The sequence below is a fragment of the Dermochelys coriacea genome, chromosome 19 (genome assembly GCF_009764565.3).
Source record: "Dermochelys coriacea isolate rDerCor1 chromosome 19, rDerCor1.pri.v4, whole genome shotgun sequence".
NCBI lineage: Eukaryota > Metazoa > Chordata > Testudines > Dermochelyidae > Dermochelys > Dermochelys coriacea.
In genome coordinates, this window is record NC_050086.2 from 16747618 (window position 1) to 16773311 (window position 25694).

General features: G+C 44.0%; 1 protein-coding gene across 7 annotated transcripts in view; it reads left to right on the top strand.

Moving 5' to 3' along the window:
• The window catches only part of HIVEP3 (HIVEP zinc finger 3), a 425423-nt gene that overhangs the window by 253858 nt on the left and 145871 nt on the right, over positions 1-25694 (top strand). For 4 of the 7 annotated variants that reach the window (XM_043506206.1, XM_043506209.1, XM_043506210.1 and 1 more), the window contains one exon: positions 82-189. The exons of the other annotated variants lie outside the window; for them this stretch is intronic. The gene's annotated coding sequence lies outside the window, so the exon portion shown is untranslated. The remainder of the gene's footprint in view (positions 1-81; positions 190-25694) is intronic. 7 annotated transcript variants of the gene reach the window in all.

The window sequence follows — 25694 nt, forward strand, 5'->3', positions numbered from 1 at the left end:
AAGTGGGTGGTGCTGACTGAACAACTTCCCTTTACATCACTGCCCAAATAAGGAGCTTTAAAGTAACCTTTTCTGTTACAGCCCATCAGAACATCCCCCTGGAGACTCAGGGTTCCTGTCTCTTACAAGCCACAGTCATGAGAGAGAGAAGGCTGCAATGCAGGGGGCATGGGAGCAGAGTCGATGCAGGTAATGAAATCCTGATTAGGCAATGAATGTTCAGGGAGGGTTTCTTTCCCTTTTATCAGCTGTGGTCAGGTGTGGGGGGGGGGGGGAGTAGACTCAGCAGATTGCCCAGAAGTGAAGTAAGGGCAGTTGTAACACTCAGGCATGTCTCCCTGATGAGGTCACTGTAAATGAGTAACCAGGAGTTACTGGATGTAGGACTCCTGTATACTGTAAACATGAACGGCTTGTTTCTCTTGATCCTTCGCCAGGCGGCCCAAGTGCCAATACTGGCAAATAAATAAACTGCAGTTTGAATGTTAATTGAAGTGCATGTATAACTGATGTTCTTGGGGAGTCCTGTCCGGGACTGTCACTGGTGGTACCGGGTAGCACTGGCAGCTTGGGAGCCATCAATCTGGAATAGCTGGGTTTTTTTGGAGGGGGAGGGGTTGTTAGTAGAAGAAAGCAAGTGGCAAATAATGGGGATGCTGTCATACAACATCTGATCAAAATATGTAACTACTTTAGCAAAGCTTTCAGAGTAGCAGCCGTGTTAGTCTGTATTCTCAAAAAGAAAAGGAGGATTTGTGGCACCTTAGAGACTAACAGATTTATTTGAGCATAAGCTTTCGTGAGCTACAGCTCATTTCATTGGATGCCTCTGGTTGCATTTGGAAAGGAAGATGAACTTTAGGAAAGTTCTGCAGGGAGGCTTTGTATCAGACCGACTTTCCAAACCTGGAAGCAGAAAATATCTGCAAAACAAGTGCAGTAAGAGAGAGTGGCAAAAATTGCTAGAATAGTGGAGTAAAGGGTCTTTAGAGGGCTGAACCTGTTGGGCATTTTATTCTTTTCAATATTTCATGGGAGATTAACACCTGCACATCAGCATAAAATGAGGTAGTTTTAAAAATGTATTAAGTTTGTGTAAATGAGCTGTAATGATTTAAGCTCCCAAATCCTTCTCAATGGAAATTAATAGCGCCTGTGATGCAGCCAGAGGTGTGTTCTGAAATGCAGACATGCACTGAACTGCTGAATGCAAACGTGTGGATATTTATTCTACATATGGTGTTGATGGGAAGGACTGGGTATTTTTTTATTTTCTGTAGCCTTGAGAATTGGAACTAATTGTGCAGCTACCACAAAAGTGTCTTTGGCCCAGTAAAAGTCTGCAAGTGAAAATGGTTGGGGCAATTGACATGGTGATGTGCAGCATCAGCAATAGAATCTGAACTGTGCTCTACTGCTGATAGGTAGCTCATGGCTTCTGAGCACTTACTTCATCTGTTTGACCATATCATTGTCAGCAGGCAAGGACACTTTTAGCCTTTATCATCTGGAAAGCAGTGATCTGGATGCCCCAACATCCTCTCTTTTATGGCACTTGTCCCTGTCCTGACTTGTTTTAGTACGTTTCAGGGATCCCCTAGAGCATGTGGAAGAAGAGACCTACTAATGTTCCTTAGCAGTTGTCATTGTCTGCTGGGTTTACACAACCTCAATGCTGTAGAAACTTTACATTCTGTTTCCCATAGAATAATATACACAGCACAGTCAGAAACCAACTCTCTGATAGGAGTAAAACTGTAGCCTGCCTGAAATGAATCGAGGACTGGGGGGTGATGATGGGGCATCTCAAAAGCCAAAAAACCTACTACTGTATAATGGCACTAACTTATTGATAGCCTCAGCAGAGGTACGCTGAGTGAATCCCACTCAGCCTTAGAAGGGAACCTTCTAGTGGAGGACTGAAGGACACATGGTGGGGTGGAACAAGGGAAACATATGCTCTTATTTTCTGGGTTTCTCCTGTTCTGTGGACAGAGAGCCTCTTTCTCTGGGGCTTTCAATCTGGCTCCTTTCTCCAGCACAACATTCATTTCGATTATTATTTAGAAAAGGAAAAAAGTAAAATAAAACAATTTGGTAGGGAAACTCTAATTGTGCATCAAAATGAACAGTCCTAATTGAATTATTAACTAATTAAAGTGCTGGGGAAGCTGTAACCCCCCTAAAGTTGTTCTTGTGGCAGTTTTACATTCATGCAGTCTGGGACACTATGCTCTCACTTGAAGTGATGCTTCCCCAGTGTTCCCCCTGTTGAGAATGTTTGGACTCTGTTGACTTCACATTCATCTCTGTGCAGGACTGTTAAAGTGTAAGAGAAGTAGATTGAATAATTTGTACTCTTAATAGATTATTTTTAATTTTCATCTACAATATGGATCTCTCTGATTTCTCAATGTCAGACATGGATTATTGAAGGAATGGGTATGTGCCTTGGCAGCATACTGTCAGGCGATGCTGCAGCTGACATACTTTTGGTTCTTTAATAAGGAGCTCCCACAAATTTTCCTTCCCCTTTATCCTGATAAGCCTATGCCCCAGGTGCAAGTGTGGCAGAGAAAACGGAGAGAGGGACTGCAGACTCTACTTGTTTGTTTTCCCCTTTAAACAAATCACGTTCTTATGGCCACAACTAAGGAGAGAGGCAGAACCATTGGGCAAACAGAAATGTTTAGGGTTTGTGCTTGAAAAATATACAGAGCTGTTGATAAAATAGAATGGTATTCAGCTAGCACAGTTTGCAGGGTGTGTGAGATTATGTACATGGGACTTCTAGGGGGATCTGAAGGAGAGAATCCGCTGAGAAAATGTTCTGAAAATACCTGATGTTTATTCCAAAGGCAAAAGCAAATGTGATGTTGAGAAATATTTCCTGAGTGCCAGGGATAAGGAGTCTCTGACATGGATGATCTAGCAGTAATCAGAGAAGCGGGGACTCTACCGGGGTTTGGGAAATCAGCCCAGCCATCCCCTCAAGTTGGTGGTAGGTCTCCTGAGAACTCCCTGCAATACATCAATGGTGAATTTCCACAGTTGTTTTGGGCACACTCCTCTTGCACTGAAATAGCTAGTTTTCCTCTAGTTTCTTCTATCTCCAGGCCCAAGTAAATGTGCAGTAAACCTTCACTCTCCACCATATCACAGTATTTCAATTGGCAGCCAAGACAAAGACTCTCCCTTTAACCCCAGGCCAGGCACAGGTGCTATAGTATTGGCTTTCCCAGGTGCTTGAATTTAGCCATGTTCTCAACATGCTGGTCCATTTCTGTATGCAGAAAGGTTTCCGTAGCCACCAGGTGAGTAAGATTTCCTTGTGCAACTGGGCGAGGGAAGGTTATATACTGTGCAAGGCTGAGAATGTTCCCAGTGAGGCTGAGCAGAGGAGTCTTTTGTATACATAGAGCTACCGACGTCTGATGGAAAAATTCTGAGAAGCTTTTTTCCCTAGTGGGCTCAATGGTAACCAATCTAAGGCTGCCTAAATGTTTCCTTTCTAACCCCTTGATTTCAGTTGCACAAAACGTTACTGAATTGGGGCACTATTCTTTTGGAGAGTTTGAGAAGAAACCATTCAGCAGCTCTTGACTGGGAGGAAACAATTAGCAAGATTCAGCCTTTACCCACACCCCAAAAATGTATGTATCCTGCACAGAGAGGGCTGCATTTGTCTGTGGTCTTGCAGCTTGTGTAATCACTGACACCTGGGTAAAGTTAAGTGTAAAATGCTACCACTGGTGTGAAAGAGTGGGGAATCTGGTGGCATTTTACATCTGCAGTGCTCAGCTGTAAATAACAACACAAGGTGCAAGATAGGAGAATCAGGTCTGGAGTTTTCAAGGACACAAGTGCACCAGTTTATGTGGCAAACTTTATGAGCTCGGCACATGCTGTTTTCAAACACATGGTAAACTTTATATATAGGGTGTATAGAGTTTTCTATGCAAACAAGATTTCAATTTCACGGGATCCATGGCTTCCTGGCCCCCACCCACTGCCTCCAAACTCAGCTGGCCCTTCTTCTGCTCTTCCTGCAGACTTTAGAAGGTCTCTGGGAAAAGAACCCATGGATCTAGGTTTTTGCAGCATTGTTGCACCAGGAAGCTTTGAGGTTCAGATTTATTGGCGCATAGGAGTGACTAGACTTGTTCTTTATGCAGGTACTGGAATTCTGGGAGTTGAAGCCAAAATTGGCTGGTCCAGTGGGATCCAGACATTGGATCTGGGGGTTTGCAGTATGGTTGCTTCAAATTCTTGGGTGTGTTTGATGTGCTTAGGAACAGATACACTTGTTCTCTATTTTGATGGTACAACTAGGGGCTGGGGGTAGGGGGGGCACGAATCAGCAGATTCCAAGTAGATCCACCCTTTGCCTTTTTCCACATAAACCCAATGGCTCCTTAAGCTCCTTCTTATCATGCTCCCACATCCAACCAAGAGACTCCATTGCTGCCCATCTGCTAGAGAGCACCAAAGGGAAATCCCCCTCCTGTGCTCCATAGCAGGTCTGCATTGTGGTAGATTCCTACCTTTCAGAGCCCATGAGGACAAAACTGATACTGTCTTTAATTTCATGACCACATGCTGTTATTTTCCACAAGGATTGCTAACAGGTTTTGAATTCAGGCCTTTAGATCCACAGCACAGAATTCTTTTACTTGAGCAATTGGTGGTGAAAGTAGGCTGTTATCCTCTAAGTGGACCTGGCTGCAGAAGAAGACTGACACACTTTGCCAATGGGCTAGACAGCTATTTGTGAGACAGCAGGTACCAGGATCCCCAAGTTCTGTTCCTGGCCTTGGGAGCAGAGTGCGGTCTAGTAGTTCAAGACAGGATAGCGAAGCACATAATTTGGTACATCCATTCTTAAAGACAGTGTGGTAATATGGATAAGACTTGGGTTTGTCACAGAAGCAGCACTACCTAAGGTGACCTCATCTGTAAAGTGCATGAATGATAGTTGCCTCATCAGGTAGATAAGAATATGGGTTGTGAAATGTACAGAGCTATTGACAGCATATAGGGAATGAATGGGAAGTAGGACTCATTGTCTCCTGGCTTGCAGCTCCCTTAGCCCTTACCCTAGGCTACAGGGTACAATGCAGTAGAGGATGTCTCTGTCTCTCTCTCAGAACTTTTCTTTACCAGATATGTGGACAATCCTGACAGAATTGCCAAATGTGTGGGTGTCATGCATGTTGCATGTATGACACTTGGCAGGTCTACCATAGCGCCTGCTTTCGTATTTTGCTGCCTCGCTCTTTATTAATAGGTGCATTTCTGTTCCTGATGAGTTTCTGTGTTTCTTTAGCTAAGCCCCTGTGTTCCCACCCCACACATGTGAAATTCCACTCTGCCAGTGATGTCCCATCCGGGAGCTGTGGAAATGATTCAGATGTTACAAACCATATTCCAGCATCACCTGGGGAATGGGCAGCATGAGTGGATGAATTCTCAATAAACAGAGGTCTTTCATGCCAGTGCCCGTAATTATAAGGAACCCAAGTAAAACAAATAACTTACCTGAGGCTGGAGCAGCAGAATTGTCACTAGCTGGAATGTGTTTCGGAGTTTTCCATGAGGCGTCACTGACTCTTTAAATAGCTGCCCACAAGTTTCATTCGCTTCCTCCTGCCCTTTATTCTATTTTTTGGTTTTGTTTCCTTCTGAGGAAATCTAGTAACATTAATTAAAAAAACAAGCAAGGGCAAAGATGAGACAAAAATGTGAAGATTCAAAAATAAAAATGAAGAAACATTTTCATAAAGTGCAGTTGTTGGGGAGAAATAATGAACTATCGGTTGCCTAAAGAAAGCAATGCAATCTCCAGTTTCTCTCTCCTTTTCAGTTAGAAGAGCTTAGGTAAACTAACACTCGGCACCTGGATAGTCAACCCAAGCCAGCATCAACTCTGCTGCTGGAAGATTACAGTCCATCTAAGGCCAGATTCTCTGCTGGTACAAATTTGCAGAGCTCCATTGAAGTCACTAGAGCTATGCTTGTTTACACCAGCTGTGGTTCTGGCCCTTATCCTTTAAAACAGAAAAGAACAATTTTAGGGCTGTTAATTTTCTTGGTAGGAGGGTTAAGAGGTGAATCCCACAGCTGAAGGAGAAGTAGTAGTCACTCTACACTGGGCTAAACGCTATATAGAATTTATGGAGTGAATTCTCCTCTTTAGAAGGGTTGGTCACAGCAGCTTCTCTTTGGAGGAGGGGAAACCAGCGGGGAAAGTCTTTCAATCAAGCCTGAGCTTGAAACTTGGCTTCCTAACCTGAGTAATGATCTGAATTGAGAGATTTTTTTTTTTTTTTTTGCAGAAAGGAAATTGGGGTTGCTAGGGGAAGGGGAAACATTTTGTTTATATTTGAGCTGCAAAACAGTATAAAATATCATAGGGTTTGTACGTTTTAAAGAAAAGAAGGTTTTATTTGTTTGAAAATTAAAAGAAGATGGCTCCTTTTAGAATTGGAGAAGCTGAATAAAATAGTGCACTGAAAGGTCAGACTAGAACCATAAATGAACATGGGATTATGTGTATATATACAGAAGAATGCAGACTTTTTGGAAGTCAAGATGTGTGTTAAGTTACCTCCCACAAACATGACTGTAGCACTCATGTATTTCTTTTGTTACCTTCCTAGAGTAAAAGCAACAAAACCCTATGATAAAACTACCCTTCCCCAGCCAAGCACCAGTAGACCGGGGTCAGTATCGGCACTTTAAAGTGTGCAGGATGGTCTTGTGGTTAAAGCACAGGACTAGAAATCAGGAGACTTGGGTTTTGTTCCCAGCTCATAGGTTCCAAGGCCAGAACAGACCATTCTGATAATCTAGTCTGACCTGCATAATGCAGGCTAGAGAAGTTCATTCAGGAATTCCTGCATCAAGCTCATATATTATGGTTGAGTTACAGTGTATGTGTCATAGACTAACAGTGTGAACTGTGGGGAAGTCATTTCACCACTCTACGGCCTTGTCTACAAGGGACATTGACCAGAATCGCTATTCTAGAATAGTTGCCTGTGTGGACACTATTCTGGAATAAAAATTATTTTTATTTCAGAATAATATGACCAGTCTGGGAGCAATTCTGGAATAATTTATTCTGCAATAGCTCTTCTGGTCAATTTCCCTGTGTAGCCACAGCCTGTGTCTCAGCTTCCAGGTCTGTAGCATGGGGATAGCAACACTTCATGACCTCTCAGGGATGTTGTCTGGCTCCTCACAATCTGTATTCTGAAAGCCCAGGGTCCAGAGTGCTAGATGACTGGCAAAGGAATATTATTTTAAACATTGTGTGTTACAGTGAACTGCTGAAACCATAGTACGGAAAAGATCATCGGTAAGGCTACAATTGTGACTACCAAAGACCTCTGTGACTTCAGCCTGCAGTGGCCGGGAGTTGTTGGGACCCCCTCGAGCTCTGAACCACCAAGGGCAGCGGGGGTACCCCGCAGCTCCCGGCCAACATGAGCAGCAGAGGGACCCTGCAGCTGCTGGCCGCTGCAGGCTGAAGTCACAAGGGACTCCGCAGCTCCCAGCTGGCCCCCACAGCTGCCCAGCTGCTCCCTATTTGGTCATGGATATTTTTAGTAAAAGTCAGGAACAGGTCATGGGCTTCCATAAATTTTTCTTTATTGCCCATGACTTTTACTGAAAAATATCCGTGACAAAATCTTAGCCTTAATCATCAGCTTAGTTTGGTCATCAAGGGCTGGACTGGAGCTGGCACTTCCACACATGCACAGGTTTAGAGAAACAACATGAGAAGCCTTCCCCCCACGCTCTCCAGGCAGACACTGGTCCCATTTGCAGTTCAGGAGCTCTCCCGAATGCAGGAAATGGTCCCTTTTAGTCCCCCTGACATGCAAACTACCCCAAAGGCTGCAGAAAAGCTGTCCCCTTCCCTATAATGGCCAGTGGGTCTGGCTGGGAGATGTGCAGAATTCCCCCAATCAGTGCCATAGCAGGTGTGTTCCTCTTGCTCACCAGGAACTTTGGGGAGATGTTTTGGCTCACAGAAGCGTAGTGCCTCCATAGGTGCCCACGGGCAGATCTGTGCTTCAGGGGCACAGCCTCGCTGCTAAAATATTACAGGTATTTCACAGTAATGATCCGGTTACTGCAGTGTTTTGCACCATTACTGCAATAGTAGCTTTTATGCAAGGAGTATTTTTATTAAAGCGAAACCCTGATTGCTGTCCTACCCCTGTTTTAAATGGTGCTGTTCACAGTCAGATATAGTGCCCCCTGGAAGGCTGAGACCATTTTTGCCAAATCAAGGAATCCAAAGTCAGTGCTGTGCTGTTTTTCTTTGGCCTGAGAGAAGTCTGCAGCATTGGTTTTATTATTCATGACGCAGGGTGTATCTCTTTAAAGAAGTTGAGGGAAATTCCCAGATGAGGATTGGTTGCCACACTATCTTCATGGAGTACGATTTATTTTTGATTCTGCCTGTAATACATTGCCAGCGTAGATGGTCTGTTGCCTGAATGTTTTGATCTGTCATTCACCTGTGGGTATTTGGTACAAAGATAGAAAATATTTTGTGATCATATTTGCATTAATCAAAACTTGAAGTTATTCAAGAGAAGATATGATATGCAAAAATGTACGCACAAGGTTTTTGATATTTCCAAGTAAATGGGTAATGATGGGTAGAAGAAGAGTGAACGCAAGCAAATATGTGAATATAAAAATCAGAAAAGCCCAACTTTTTTTTGCGCTCCGCTTCACATAATGTGGCTCTCAGAGGCCATTTGCATGTGGCTTCCAGCCCATTTCTCGTTGGGAAGCTGTTGGCTGTGGCTGTGTGGATCATGGGAAGCATGAAGAATTACCACAGAAAACATACTTGGACATTATTGTTCAGTTTGAACCCAGTTCTGTCACACTGACGTATGTTCGTTATGATTGCAGCACATGCACAGAGAAGCTAGAGAAAAGCAAAATACTCCCGCTGGGCAGCTGCAACATAGCACAACTTTATTTCTCAGAACTCAGAATCCCAGACCAGGGCGAAAACAGGCTGCTGTCTATTGCAGTGAGGCACAACTTACCCCACCTTGCTTTAAGCTGATTCTTTCAAAGTGGCTGTCTGCTGACTGACTCAGACCACATGGCTTCCCCAGGGCCCTCTAGCTCCCAAGCAGCACCGGGAAATCCCTCCTACTGAAAGTAATAGCTTGCCATTTTAAACTAGTTTCCAATAAACTCATGGTGAATAAGGATAGGCGAATCAGGCTCTTGCTTTATACAGTGGCCAAATGGGTGTCATAGAATATTAGGGTTAGAAGAGACCTCAGGAGGTCATCTAGTCCAACCCCCTGCTCAAAGCAGGACCAATCCCCAATTTTTGCCCCAGGTTCCTCAAGGGCTGAGCTCACAACCCTGGGTTTAGCAGGCCAATGCTCAAACCACTGAGCTATCCCTCCCTGCCCCCCGACCCTCTAAAAGCAAACAGATGATGCCTCTGCTTGGAGGGGCTAACAATCTAAAATGTTGAGATAACACAGTGAGTTAGGGAGAGCCCAACAAGGTGGGGGAGTACTGGGGAGTGTGTGCTATAAATCTGATCAGGAAGTGACTAGATGAGGTCTCAGTGAACAAACATATTAATTTAAATAAATAATTGATCACTGGCTTGCTTCTTGACAGATAGAAAAGGAGTACTTGTGGCACCTTAGAGACTAACAAAATTGCCACAAGTACTCCTTTTCTTTTTGCGAATACAGACTAACACGGCTGCTACTCTGATTCCTGACAGATATGAGTCAGGAAGAGGATTTGAAGGAGGTGAGGGTGCTGACTGCAGCTGGATGGGTATTTGTTGAGAATTATCTCCTGTTTTTTGGTAAAGAAATGCTGAAACCCAGAAGCCCTGTTTTATGTACTGAAGCCACAGTCAGTATTGGGCATGTCTCGATCCCCAGTCTGGGTTTGTTTTGAACTCCGAGAGCTGGACTATCTGTAGTGGGAAGGGTGAGCATGAGGATGTGAGTGGGGAAGGTGCCAAAAACACAGGCACCGTTTCAGCCGTGAGTGTTTTGCTCAGAATGGAAGCTGCAGTTCTCTATGTGTTTGAAGTCAAATAACTAAGTAAATTAAACTGCTGGTGGTGAATCTGCTACTTCTCCTTGCCGCTTCTGCATCAGCGTCACGTTAGGGTCAGAAAATGCCCCTTACAGTGCAGAAAATAAGTTGTGATTCTATCCACTCTTACCAGGTGTAATATACTGAGTCTAATGCTTGGGAAGCCGCGTTTAGTTCATTGTCAGTGATGGTCCGTTATAACAATGTCCATTTATAAAGTGCGTATGTGAGTAGGTGTTGAAAGTGTACATATGCAGATACACTCAGTGATATATAAATAGTGGGATTCTAATTCAGTTTACATCTGGCATTTACCGCTGCAGAATCAGGTCTCTTTATTTGCCTAGCATGGGCATCTTGTGCTTGTGCTATTCCGATGGTCTGAGAGGAATGGTTCCTGGTCTTGGAAAGTAGCTGTGTTTGTGCTGTATGTGAGAGGGTGTGTGTGTATATGTGTGAGTGAGCACAGGGGATTTTTCCATTTTAACAGTGTTTTTTCTGGCACTGCTGCTTTTTCTGTAATCATTGTGGAAACTGCTAAGCTCCAGGTTCATCAAGGAAACACTAGAAATTCTTCTCGGGAGAAATATGTTAAGCAAGTGGCCACAATACTGATTTCTTCAGGGCTAATTTTAATTGGGAACAGTCTTTTTGGGAGATTTTTATTGGCCACATTTCTGATGGAGCCAAGAAACAGCTACGACTCTGATAGGAAATGGTGTCCAAAAGCCCCCAGATAGATTGGCAAGGGGCTGCTTTGTGTTCAGTCTCTCCAGTACTGGGCTGTTATCACAGTATTTCAGAACATGTCTGGTAGATGAGAAAAAGGATTTCTTACTAACAGCCACATTTTCTTCTGGGGAGGAAAACAAATCATCTTTGAAGTAAACATGTCTGAACTCAGTGGAGTCCATGTGCAGAATGGTGGCAGATTTGGCCTATGCCTTGTAGCATTTCCCTAATTCAGGGGCTCAGTCTGTTTATCAAAGCGTTTATTAGGCCCCTGTTAGCTGTAGGCTGCTACATTGGAGGGATGGATGTCCTACCTATGTGTGCCCACAGATGGCCCTATTGCAGTGAAACCAAGGTGGTGTCATTTTGTGGGAGAGAGATGAGAAGTGTGCATGACATGATGCCCAGCCCTGTGGACTTGCCTGTATGCTACTGCCTACCAAGGAGTGGAGGGCAGGAAGGAGTCAGTGGATCCATCAGCCATTTCTTCCACATAGGGGTCATGCTTGTGGCAAGGAGGTGACTCAAATTATGAGATTGCAGTAATAGTCGCAGAGTGACTCCACAGTTGCTCCATGGCATGGACAGAGAAAGATTCCTCTACCCCCATCCCAGCCCTAGACAATTCCGAAGTGCACAGCACAAGTGCTCCTGCTGTGTCCAGGATTTTGGCACCTGCATAGCACATTTCAACTGATAATCACATGGAAAGGAGAATTGGAATGTGCAAGAGGGATGTGGTGATATCAGATACCCAATTTGTTATAACCCCAGAGACTGTTCATTAGGACTGCAGAGATCAAGGGCACCTAATGGGCTGTTCACTCTCATGTGTTTGCTGGTTAATGACTCTTGATCCATGCAGTTAAGCTGGATTCCAGCACAGTCAGTATCTTTGCCAGGCACTCCTTTTCCTCCTTTTGCAATGCCCGTTGCACAGGGGAGAAATAGCTGGGGCATGTTTCATTGGGAGCTTCGTTCATGGGAGTGGCAGCAGCAACTTATCAGCTAGTGCACAAGCATAAAGAGTGCTGCTGTCCCTTTCCGGATGGATTGCGTTTAACCTGAATGTAATGCCTGTGCGAAGATAAAGCTGACAGTGTTCTGTTACCGGCTCAGGAAGAACTTTGGAGAACTTCAAAACATCTTTTACAGATGTATCATAAAACTGAGTCCCTAACTGTGTACTTGCACTCACTGAAGCACTGACAATCCCTGGCACTTCTCACAAGAGTAGGATGTTAACCCTGGCTAAAGTACGGCATGAGCAATTACATTTCTGCCTATCTAAAATTTCTCCTTTGGTATGAAATAGACACAGTTTTCTTCTTCCCTTCATACCTTAACCTGATGTGTAATATCTTTATGCACTGTCATGCATAATATCAATATCAATGTCAATATCTTTATACACTGTTGTGTACAACCCTAGTTTGGTTATACTGAGACCTTGTCTACACTGCAGGTTACTTCAGCATAATTTACGTCACTCAGGGCTGTGAATAATCCACATCCCTGAGCGACGTCAATGACACTGACCTAAGCGCTGGTGTGGACAGTGCTGTGTCGGCTCCTGTCGGCTTACAGTGTCTGTGACTCCACCGCAAGCACTCCAGCGGCGCAGCTACACCCATGCAGCTGCATTGCTGCAAGTTCTGTAGGGTGTATGTAGGAACTGACATGCTGGATCAGACTGGGGTCCATCTAGTTCAGTATCCTGTCGCCGACAATGATCAGTTGCCACATTTGTCAGAGAAATGTGTAAGAACACCCATAGGGGACAATTATAAGAGAAGTTTGTTCCTGGCCTAGGTATTGCTGTTTGTTATTATTACTAATTATCGGTTATTTATCATCTGTATAGTACCCATGGTGTGCTAGGAGTGTACAGAGAAATAAACAGCATGCTATGGTCCTTGCAACAAAGAGTTTACAGTCTGAGACAAAATCAAAGAAAAGTGAGCAAGTCAGCCAGGGGAAGACAGAGGGTTACAATGACCAGATAATGAGCTGGGGTTTGGTAGCTCTGCCTGTATTTGTGTGTGTGTGTCTGTGCATGTGTGGGTATGCATGCACACATGTGCTTAAGGGCCCGTTCTTTCAGTAGTTGTTATGGAGAGACTGATACCGGAAAGAGGAAAGGAGGTTTTGTCTGTGCTATACATATTTGATGTTTTGCGAGTTTGCATTTTAATAAACGCTTTAATAAGTTACTCAAATCAGTCTCTCACTCTGTTTTCGGTGCTCTGGAGACATTCCATTTGCTTAACACTCTTAATGACTCAGAGTTCTACAAATGATTTATTATTATTGATTTATACACCACCTAACACAGGCATCAAGGCAGCGGTATGTAACATGGTTCTTACAGAAACACACCACCCATTGTTGAAACAGCCCTTCTGATTAAAAGGAGGGGGGAAAGATAGATCGACAGATTTGTGCAATTCAATGACCCGCAGCATTTAATTATTGATTCGGCTTTTAATTTTCAGTCCATCACTCCAGTTTTGTCTCCTGTGACTTCCTAAAGCTCTTGGGGGGCGCCGGGAGGTAAAGCATCAGCACACACATTTATAGCTGGCTGGCTGCTGTCCTGTTTGCAAGGCAGGTTGGAGTATGCTCAATGTTAACTTGTTCAATTCCAGCTTTAGTTGGGTGGATCCAGAGAGGTTCTAAGTATCTAGAGCGCCCTCTGAATTCAGTAGGCAGTTCAAGTTTCAGGCTTAAGGAACCCCAGTAGGCAGTGAGTGCACCTTGGGCCCTCTATAAAGGAAGCAAAAATTTAAATAAATCAAATATCTTAACTGTGCATCTAGTCTTTCTTTTTTCTCTTTAAAAAAGTTGCATCTTTATACAGATGAGCTCTGACTGCTTGCTCAGGAGGCACATTGTTCTGCTCAGTCCATTTGATACCGTGGAGAGAACTGACAAGAATCGCCACAATAAAAATTTAATTAAATGCTGAGCAATAATTTGCAATTGATAAAATGTGGTACCTGCAGTACTGGGTTGACATCTGTTCACACACCCAAAGGGCCATTAGTGACTTTCAGGATCAGGAGAAAAACAATGGGCCAATTATCATGTTTTTTATTTTTTCAATCTCTGGCAGAGAGACCTATTATGTTTAATATTTTATAGAAATACATCTTTGCCATCCTTCCTATGAGTCATTCTTCCATAAGAACCCACAAGTCTGTTGAGATTTTAATCCCTTTAGTGTATTTAAAGGTAGATTCTATATCTTGTGAAGGAAGCATCTTTTCTACACGATATGAATGTTACCCCATTGGTATGCAGTCCCAGAAAATGGAAGTTTCTTTCATTTCAGCCAGCTATGTGCATGGAGGCATGGCCTGCAGTACCTTGTAAAGTGGCAGACACATTCAGGTTGTTCATAGACTCATAAGGCCCAGTTCTGAAGTCCTGACTCAGACGATACTCCCATTGACACCCATGGAACTTTATCCTGATTACAGACTTCAGGGCTGAGGCCACAGAAACTGGAAATGGAGAATTTCATCTAAATCCACCTGCCTCCTGAAAGAAGAAAGTTTTCCATTGCTTAGTATATATTGCTGGGTCCAGTCTAGTTTTAGATAACTCAGGTGCTGGGATTTATGCACTTGATGAATCTTCGTGAAAGTTTTTTTTCAGATATTCATCTTTCATTTTCTTTTGATCACTTTGATACCATCAGATCTAACTATATTTGCAATGGATAACCCTCAAAATATATTCGCTCTCGAATGTACTTTCACTTTTCAGATGTTTCTGGTCTGTTGTATAGCCCCAGTAGTTGTCGTTCAGCTAAGCTACTGCCTCTTAGTCTCTTCATTTCTTTCCTCACATAACTAAACCTTCTGACTGTTTCTCTGAATTCCTTGCCATCGCTCTGTGTTTCTGAAGCTGGGATACCTGGAAGTGAACATGATATTATTTTCTGTTGATTTTCAGCCAAACTCGTGTTGAGTAGCCTCCTAGGTTTGAGACCAAAATACGTGTAAGTTTAATTTAAATATCTGCAGTGGAAACTTTCTATGGAAAGAAGGTACCCAAAAAAAGCCCCTGAGGGAACAAAGTTATTTGCCCTACTGAATGACTTCCTTTGCTGCATTGTTTTCCGTTTGTATCAGGCATTTGTCTCCTGCAGGGTGTGCAGTTGTGGCTCTTTCATGTGTCAGCCAGCAAAAGTTCAGCAGAATTTCAGTGCACTGCAGAGCATTATCGCTTCCCTATTGCATGGCAAGTAATGTCAAATCTGTTTTACAAAGTTATCATGAAAGATCTGCGCTCTGTGTACAAATCATCCAATGGCTCCATGTCATGAGTGGAATTTAAAACTCACTGTGATTCCCCAACGCTTTGCTCAGGGATATCATTTTTGTTTAGTTCTTCAGATAAGCAAATTAAAGGACTGATGGCACAATAATTGCTGATGTATTAAACCATTTTGACCAGAGAGTCAAGAATGATGCAAACTTGTTGGTTTGTTGAGGAACTCTGTTTGCAAGATGAGCAATACAGGAATTCGGTTTTCATCTCAAATACTTTTATAACTTGCCTGTGTAATACTGACAGACCCCAATCGTTGGTGGGTGGGATCAAACCTGGGACCTTGGTGTATGAGTCTCTACTGCATGAGCTAAAAGCCACATGACCCTTAGCTAAGGCTGTAGCAGATTCATTCATTTCTATGTGGTCTTGATGCCATGAGAGGGGACAGACCGCCACACCCACGAGTTGTGTGGGTTACACCTGGTTCACTGTACTTTGTCAGCTACAGCTTATACTCTCATGGGGTTGCCTTATCAAATTGTTAACAAAGACAACGCTCATTTATTGGGCCAAATAATTTGACTCTCTGAAGGGACTTATTCTGTGCAGAAAACACTTGGAGAAAGGGCAAGTGACCTAAAGCTAAGGAAGAAAAGGGTTAGACTAGACATCGGGAAATATTTCTTGTGACTAAGCATTAGAATAGACCTTCAGAGGGAGGAGGGCAAGAAACCTTCTCTGCAGATATTCAGGGGATGATTACATAAAACATCAGTGGGAATGATGGTGGGGAATAATATTGCAAAATGCCACGGGACAGACTGCATGGGTGAGGTGATTCCACGCTCTTCTGGTTCCATTACTTATAAAAATGAGAGAGCTGATCTTCTGGATTGCAAGCATCAATGCAAAACCTTCTCCAGTGAACTGTAAAATGTGTGGTCTCTCATCATATTGCTCATATGACAGGAAATCTCACATTAGCTTTCTCATGCTCACTTTTGGAATGGAGCGTGGATATTCATGACTTTTCAGTTTGGAAGGTGAGAGGTTCGAGATGGTACCCCAGGGAAGCTAAGTGATTTTTTTTAGTCTACTAAACTTGCAGTGTATCTGTTTAACAGGTCCTTACACTGTACTTACAATAATTATCTAGCAACACTTAGATCTTCAGAGACAGGGCCTACAAGGATTATGTTCATTCTTTAGACTTTCTTTCACCGATGGAGTATCTGCTTAACCAAGATTTATGTCCAATGAAATGCCAACTCAGACTCAGGAGGTATCCTAGTCTCATCCCTTCTAATTCAGCAGGATGTTCTAAATCTCTTTGAAAGACAGTCTGCAAAGTTAAAATGCCTAAAACACTCCCCTTCCCCAAGCTCTGTCTCTCTATCTGTTTGTCCTTTGAGTGTCCTCTCCTCAGGGCAGGGAACATCCTTTCTTGTGTATCTAGAAAAACTCTTAGAATACTATTGGTATTACTGCAAACAAATTATCAATACAAGTACTAAAAATATGCTGAATGAATAAATCCATGGTCTGCTGGTTGTGTGAATGTTGGTGATAGTTATAGCAGATGATGTAAAACCCAAGGTGCTGTGATTTCAAAGAGAGGATTTTTTTAAGGTGTTGTATTTTAGAAGAGCATGCAAAACTTCTTGGTGGCTGAATATTTTATTGACATTGTCATTTTCCTCAGTGACCTTGGTCATGGTCCTAGCACTATTCACTGTACCACAGTTACTGGCTGTGTAGTCACTGTAGATCCAAGAGTCAGGTTTATGGATTTCTTCCAGGCTGGAAAGACTCAAGTTTCTATCTAAGGAGACCCAGGTTACACCCTAGAGCAGAATGACTAAGGGCATGTCTACACTTGCCATTTAAAGTGGGAAAAGTCCCTTTTTTGCACAAAAACCGTGGGAGCATTTAGTTGCCAATGACTTTTTGCGGTGAAACTCAGAAGTTTCACCGCAAAAAGGAAACTACCTCCATGAGAGGCATACAGCTCTTACCAGTGATACTTTTGCGGTGATATGCAAGTGAAGACACGTTCTTCCTGTTTACAGAGCTTTTAGCTTCCGTAGGATATCCCACAGGGCCTAGGTGACCACTCTGGCCAGCAGCTCTGCTGGTCTGACGGCAAGTAAACAGATGTCCACTCCTCCCCCTGTAAAGCCCCAGGAACTTTGAAACTCCCCTTCCTGTTGTCTTTGCAAGTGCTCATGTGTCATCTGGCCAGGTGACAATGCCTGCTCCATGGAGCAAATGATCCCCTGTTTGGAGCAATGGTGAGCTCCTGGAGCTGATCAGGGTTTTGTGGAGAAGGAGCTGTACAGGGACCCCGGGTGCCCCGCAAACACCCCCCCCCCACCTTCCCTCAAGACCTATCGTCAAAATGGGGAGAGCTGCACTGTGGGATAGCTGCCCTCAATGCACTGCTCTCATCAGGGATGGAAGTGCTGCAAAGGTGAACACGATCTGATGCCTGTGGAAGTAAGTGAGTACGCAAACCAGCGCTTTTCTTTCACCAGTTCACTATCTCCGGTGAAACCGACAGCGCAAAAACTCTGCAAATGTAGACATTGCCTAATGCATACTACCCTATTCACTAGGAAACCTGACCTGAGATTGCAGTAGCCTACTTAGCATGTTCCCAGAGGATGGGAAAGATAAGGCATTCCATTCTTCTCAGCCACACACAAAAACACTTGAAAAGTAATGGTTTAAAAATTGTGAGCAAATTGCTGAGAATGTTGAGGCTAATAAGGACAGTGATTTATATTTGAGGGGAAACCAGGAGAATTCCCTCTCAGCTATCTATTCCTTGTTTCAGCATTCCATATCCTTCCAGTCTTATTTTTCCTCTTCTTTTTTTCCTGTGGATTGGATTTTCATTTGCTGAAAACACATCTTGCATACCTCAGACCACAGCTTCCAGCTTTTGTGTCACCCCCTGCCTCCCTTCTAGGAATTTTAAAAATAAATCTCTGGATGATGATGGACTTTGTGACAGGGTCGGGCCAGATGGCTACAGGAGAGTGATCGAAGGCAGATATATTAGCTCCAAGTTAAGTAGGTTCCTTTTCCCTGGGTAAGGTAACAGGGAAGGTTCCAGAACAATCAGGAACTTTCTGGAAACAATTAAGACCAAACAGGCTGATTAAAACACCTGCAGCCAATCAATAAGCTGCTAGAATCACTTAAGGCAGGCTAATCAGGGCAACTGGGTTTAAAAAGGAGCTCACTCAGTTTGTGGTGCACATGTGAGGAGCTGGGAGCAAGAGGCACTAGGAGCTGAGAGTGAGAACGTGTACTGCTGGAGGACTGAGAAGTACAAGCATTATCAGACACCAGGAGGAAGGTCCTGTGGTGAGGATAAAGAAGGTGTTGGGAGGAGGCCATGGGGAAGTAGCGCAGGGAGTTGTAGCTGTCGCACAGCTGTTCCAGGAGGCTCTCTAGACAGCTGCATTCCACAGGGCCCTGGGCTGGAAACCAGAGTAGAGGGTGGGTCTGGGTTGCCCCCAAACCTCCCAACTCCTGGTCAGACACAGGAGGAGTTGACCTGGACTGTGGGTTCATGAAAACGGCCAAAATGAGGGCTGCCCTGAATCTCCGAGGCACTTATTGACGGATTTCCTCGCAAGACCCACCAAGGTAAAGGAGGAACTTTGTTTTCGGATGGGCCAATTATAAGTTGTGACAAAGAACCAACTTAAGGAGATTGTCTGGGTTTTCTGTCAGGATAGGACTTGCACTAAATGGCAAACTCTGCTTTTGATGGCAAGACTCAAGTTCCAACTCAACACAGCCTAAGGACAGTGTTGATCATAACTAGTCAGTTGTTCATTATGAACGATTTAGTATAATTCCATAAAAGAAGACAAGAAAGTCTTGGTTGGACATGATTTTAATTGCTGATGTTTAATTAATCCTGAGTTATTTTAATAAAGTCAGGCAGGAAATGAACAAAACCATTACAGCAAGAATTCTCTGATTTCTCACTTAAGAGAGGAAAGAACAGGTTTGAAGATGCTGTATTCTTGCTGCAGTATCACTTACTAATATTCTTTTTTTCAGCTCACAAAGTGCTCTTCTTTCCCCACCTCTAGATGTCTCAGTTGTAATTCAGTTCAGAAGCTATGACCCTTTCCATCTCTTTCCTGTTGGTAGGAAGAAATAGCACATGTATGGGAGGAAGAACTTTCTTCTTTAAATTTTGTAGCAGAAAAATGTCTATTCTAGCATTTCAGTCACTCAGTGACATTACCTCTATGGGATTCCCACCACTTACTGGCAAAAGTTCCTTGCTACCAGACCAAGACTCTAAGTGCTTGGTGCTTCTCCTTCAGCACTGCATCTGTCAACCTACAGAATGCAAGACTGAGGTACAAGAAAGGAGGTCTTCTCCTCTGCAGGCCTGCAATTTCATGTCGCTAACTACCAAGCGTAGTTAATGAAATATAATTTTAATATCTATTCCAGGCTTGCAGACTTCACGGTTAAGCTCCCACAGAGGGCCCAATTTTAGTCCCTTTTAGATAAGGGGAAGCTAGTGCCAAAGATAGCTGGGCTGCAGTGGATGTGGCAGATACAGCTTCCAGAAGTTTGGCTGCTGGTTTAGTCTTAAAGAGGGTCTCCTGGCTGCAATAGTCAGGATTTCCTAAGGAGGTCCAAAATACCGTCCAGGACCTGCCTTTTGACGGTTGAATCTCTTTAATGAGAACCAGGTGAGTCCCTGAACTCACTAAAATGCTCGAGATCAACACTGCATTCCCTGGGGGATTTATATTTTGGCCCCCAAAAGGAAACCCCAAACGCAACCCAATAGACTGAGGCCACCTCCTCCTCATAAACCTTATTACATAGCCGAGCCACCACGCAAATGCCAGAGGATTCAGAGGCCTTGCTACTTGGTCCCTGCTAATGCCACAGCCTCTACTCATTCTCACCCACTAGCCACTCTCAACCCTGTGTTGATCGAGGCCTCTGTACACCACTAATGCCAACCATGTTGTCCCCTGTTACCTTTGGGAGCCATCTTGCGCTCTTCGTCCACCTGGAACAAGATCTCTATAGACAGTTGGTTTCTGGAGATTATCTTCTAGGGATACTCCATAGCGTTTCTCTCTTTCCCATCTCACAAACCCCTCCCCGGGTCCCTTTCAGGGATGACTCTCCTGAGGTAATTTTTAAATGGGAAGCAGAATCCCAATTACACCAAGAGGCAATAGAGCATGTTCCATCTCATAACCAAGGGAGAGGATTCTACTCCCTGAATTTTCCTAATTCCCCAAAAAGGCAGAGGGTGGAAACCCATCCTGGGCTTTTGGCAACTCAACATCTTTATTCAATAATGGAAGTTTACACTGACATATATGATCTCCTCCCTTCAGGAAGGGATGTTGTTTGTGGCTCTCAACATGAAGGATGCAAATTTCCATGTGGAAATTCACCCATCACACAGGAAGTTGCTGCATTTTATGGTAGGCCAGGAACAATTCCCATTTCAAATCCTCTCCTTTGGGCAGGCTTGGGCACCAAGAGTATTTGTAAATGTTGTCTCTGTGGTAGCAGCCAGATGAGACATCAGGGCTATACGATATTCCCATACCTGGATGATTGGCTACTGCTAGGCTGATCTCATCAGGAGGCCTGGTTGGCAACAAGGGGTTAACAACTTTTAACAGCCCTAAGTGTTTGCATAAAAGAACAAAAATCTGTTTTGTTACCCACAAGGTCAATAAACTTTATAGGGGTAAGGTTGGACTCAATTTCTGCGAGAGCATTCCTCCCCTCAGAAAGCTGTCATGCATTGAGCACCCTGATTTCACACATCACTCGCAGACCACGAACCACAGTTCTCAAGTACCTCTCACTATTTGGCCACATACCCACATTCACCTGCATGATTCCTCTTGCCAGATTCCACTTTTGATGCCTACAGGCTTGGCCCCACTTGACCCCAATCAAGCAAGGACCACATCAACTCCAGGGTGGTCATGCCCACCAAAGTTGTTACCTCTCTAACTCAGCGGATGTACCAGGAAAAGGTCATGATGGGTGTTCCCTTCAGCCCTCCCACCCACAGGGCCACCATTCTGATGGACACCTCCCTTCTGAGGTGGGGTGCTCACTTGGACAGAGCCAAAATCATTCTCCTAGCTCTCCACTGGCCCAGATGGTTCTGGTTCCCCAAACGTCTAACAATGACTGCTTGACCACAATCGGGATTTGCCAAAAATGAGGGGAAGACCAACCATCCCAATCCAGGTTCACTCCATCTCATGGCCTGGGTTTTGGATGGGCGTTGGAAATAGAATGCTTATGTTCACCCCCTGATCACAATTCAAGTGATCCGTAACCAGAGAAGAAAATAGCCTACTAGATCCTGCTATCGAGATAAATGGAGACATTTTTCATCCTGTGCAATACTGCGCCAAAGTTCTTCAGATACTGTAATCATTCCATTTGTTCTAGACTGTCTCCTGTCCCTAAAGATTTCTGGTCTCTCTATGAGTTCGCTACTAGTACACCTAGCAGTGATTAGTGCCTTCCTCCCTTTGGTGGAAGGACGCTCCATCCCCCCAGCTACAGTATGATTCATGAAACGTCTGATCAGGACCTTCCCTTGTCCTGTTCAAGCTTGCTAGTCCACCTTTTGGCCCCATGGCGATTTGTACCATGCCCCCCCCCCGTCCATGAAGGTGGCGTTCTTTGTAGCTATCACCGCAGCTAGGAGAGTCAGTGAGCTAGGAGCCATTGTGGTGGACCCTCCTTATACGGTGTTTCACAAAGAGAATGTTTCTCTTCAACTACCCTTCAAGTTTCTCCCCAAGATTGTTTCTGAGTTCTACATCACTCAAATGATGCACTGACCTGTATTTTCCCCGAAACCCCACACTTCCTCTGAAGACAAGAGACTTCACTCCCTTGATGTCTGGTGTGCCCTGGTATTCTACCTGCAAAGAACCAAATCCACTAGGAAATCACCAAGACTCTATTGCCATAGCAGACAGGTTGTGTGGGCAAACCATATCCTCCCAGGGGATTTCTAAATGGGTCTCAGGATGCATCTTGGAGTGCTACAAGTTCCTCCCCATAGGGATGTCACAGCTCACTCCATGCAAGCACAAGCTTTCTCTACAGCATCCCTATAAGACGTTCCGCTGCAGGACATCTGCAGAGCGGCTACCTGGATTTTGATCCACACATTCCGACACACTGTGCCCTAGTTCATGCTGCAGCTGCGGATGCAACCGTGTGATCTACAGTATTGCAAGCATCTGGGCTACCAGCTTCCTCGCACTTGCCTCCAGTGTGAACACTGCTTGCCAATCACCCATGTGTGCAATGCACATAGGGACCATCACTTGACGAAAAAGTGTAGGTTACTTACTGTAACTGAATGTTCTTTGAGCTGTGTGGTCTCTATCTGTATTCTGCTACCACCCTCTGTTCCCTCTGCTTCATACCCCATTGTATTGTGGTAAGGAGAGACACTAGAGAGGCCTTTAAATGCACTGTTTCTTGTACCCTTAGTTGGAATTACAAGGAGAGCTACTGTGTATGTGTGGGCCAATGGACACTGCTTTGAAGAACTTCCAGACGCAGGCGCATGGCGTACCCGCGTGTGGAATAGAGAGGGACCATAAGCCTAGAAGAACCTCCAGTTACCCTAAGTAACCTCCACTTTTGGTTGGTTCTGTTGCCCGAGTAAAGACTTCAAGGTTAGGCCCAAACTTGCATTTGTCACATCATGGCCACCATCTTGGGTTTATGAAGGGTCATTTTAAAGCAAGAAGCTTCCAGCATGCTTGTTTAAGTGGCTTGTGGCTGCCATATGGGAAATGAGCTAAGAAAAAAAAATTAAAGATCGATTAAAAAGCCCTGTTTTTATAAAAGCAGCACAAGAAAGTGAGTGTTAGTATATGGTAAGAGCCTTGCTTAGCTGCAGAATGCACTTCGCTATTGACCCCACAATTTACATGCCCAACCCATACAGTGATACGCACCCTGCTGTGGACGCTGCTTATAAAACCAATCAGTCTTCTATAGTTTCGATTTACGAGTCACCTAAGAATGCTTGGCTGCTGAGCTGTCTGGAGAGGCTGAAGATGCTAATGTCTTCCAGGAGGAGAGGTGCTAGGTTGCAAGCGTACAGACCTACAAATTGTCTCAACTGGGGCAAGTTTACCCTGTTAAATCTTGTTCAAACTGCTCACATCATGTTATTGCCAAGATATGGCATTGCCTGGCAGCCTTGCCAGGGAGGAAGGTATTAGTGTTGCTACCACTAACCACTCCTCTATCTCAAATGCCTGGACTGCTGCTTTTTCATCTCATGTTCCTGGTCCAAATTCCAGCTTGGGCAGATGCCTCCCCATTGAGGCTGGTGTAATGATAAGGAGAAATTTGTCTGTTATTTCATAGGATTATCCCTAACTAAACTGGCTACAGAGTGTCAAAAATGACGTGAAAGGAAAGCTGTTCAGATGGTTTATGAATTAGACAAACAGCAATTACAGTCTTTATTCCCTTGGTTTTCTAATAGGTTCTTTGTGATTATATACACGATGGGTGCTACGGAATGAAGCCCCCGTTAGCCACACTTGAGTGACAGAGTAGTTGCTGCATGTTAGAGGAATTTGTCCTCCAGAAAGAAGGAAATTGCTGTCATTGGCATGGCAGCCAGCATATGCTTACCGGGATACACTCTGATAAACCCAGGCAATAGTTAGCTGGCATTAGTTTTTATTGTAATTGGATGCAACTCTATATGCTTCTGAAATATTATATATTTTATTTTCTCCCTTCCTTTTTTAAAGTGAATTTACTTCTAGTTAAAGTATCTGTATGGACTGCCCTGGAGACTGAATTCCCCTTGTTTATCCACAGAACAGATAGAGCCTGGGGCAGAAATAGCCGGATGGGCTTGAGGTTTAGTGTGGGTACTGGCCAAAGCTCCCTGGGAGGAAGGGAGCCCCTTTCACTACCCTAGATCTTGAGCAGAAGGTTACCCAGACCTGGGACTGACTTTTCTTTTGACCCTGTAAAGGGAGAATTTTATGGTGTAGCGGGAAGGCTAAACCGAATTGATACCCAACTACTGGGAAGAAACTTAGGCTCCTGTCCTGGGACCAGGTCAGGCACCTAGTTCCAGCCTCTGTGCTGAGGCTTCCAAAACGGGGGCCAATTGTGAGGGGATTTTTTAAAATTTATTTTTGTAGTCGGGCAAAATGTTAAAAATATTTGTACTCTCTCATCAGCCATCAAACTTCCCACGTTTGCCAGGACTAGAGACAAACAAGCTCACTCCATTCATCCCCATCACTATTCTGTGCAGGTTATTTTTAATAAGAAATTAGCTCTTTGATCATTTACATTTTAATCTCTCACCTACAGGTGACTATTTTGTGTGCAATGCACGAAGCCAGATTTGTTTAAAAATAAAATTGTATTAATATCCTTTAGCGCAAGTGAAATGAACTATAATGTTCTATTTACACCTCCTCTGTGTTGACTACCTCTTGATATTTTGTTCTTGAAAGCATTATTTTGGCTCTCATGAAAGGAAGGATGGTCTTGTGGTGACAGAACTGGTCTGGGACTCAGGAGTGGAGCTCATTGGAAATTTTTTGATGTTTTCCCCTCAGAATGCAGATTCTTCAAAACTGAAACTTTCACCCAAATGTAATTTCACCCAGTTTCAATTAAACTTTCATCAGGGAAGGTTTCTCAGGTCCAGAATGGAATTTCTGGTTAAAACAAGATCCACCTGAGCATAGCCAATGCCTGGTGGTGAGGGCACTCACCGAGGAGGCTCACCACCAGGCTCGTGGCTATTCTTGGTGTGTGTTTTTGTGTCTCTCATTTTTTGAAAAAACTTTGAAAGGTCTTGGGTTCACCCCAGTGCAGAACAGGACAATTTCCGAAATCTTAAACATTTTCACGAAATGGGAAGACTGTTTCCCGACAAGCTTTACTGAGGAGTTCTGGGTTCAATTCAATTACCTTGGCATTTTTTTTTTGGTCTTTCTGCACTTCAGTTCCTCCTTTATAAAAGTGGCTTAATAATACTTCCTTTTTCTGTCTTACCTATTTAGATTTTACGCTCTTTGAGGCATGGACTGTCTTTATGTATATGCAGAGTGGGGCCCTGGCCATGTTGGGGCCTCTAGGTGCTATCGTAATATAAATAATTGACAATCCTCAGGAAATATAGGTGTTGGTCAGACTGTTGGTCCCTCTAGTCTAGTATCCTGCCTCTTGCAAATCTGGCTTAGACCGTTGGTCAGAGTAGACCGGGAGGCAGTGGTCAGTACCTGATACTTCTGAGGAAGGTAGAAACAACCCAGAATGCATTTGGCCAGTTGTGTACTGCTATGCATGGCGAGGTGGAGAGGAATATTCTTCCAGTCCCTGGTGATCAGTTTATGTCCTAAAGAAAGAGATTTTATCACCCTTTGATGGGGTATACAAACCCCACACTGGGCAGCAAGGCATTAAGGAATTACTTTGGGCCCAGCCAGGCCCATCTCACCACACCTGCAACAAATGAAATTAAAAGA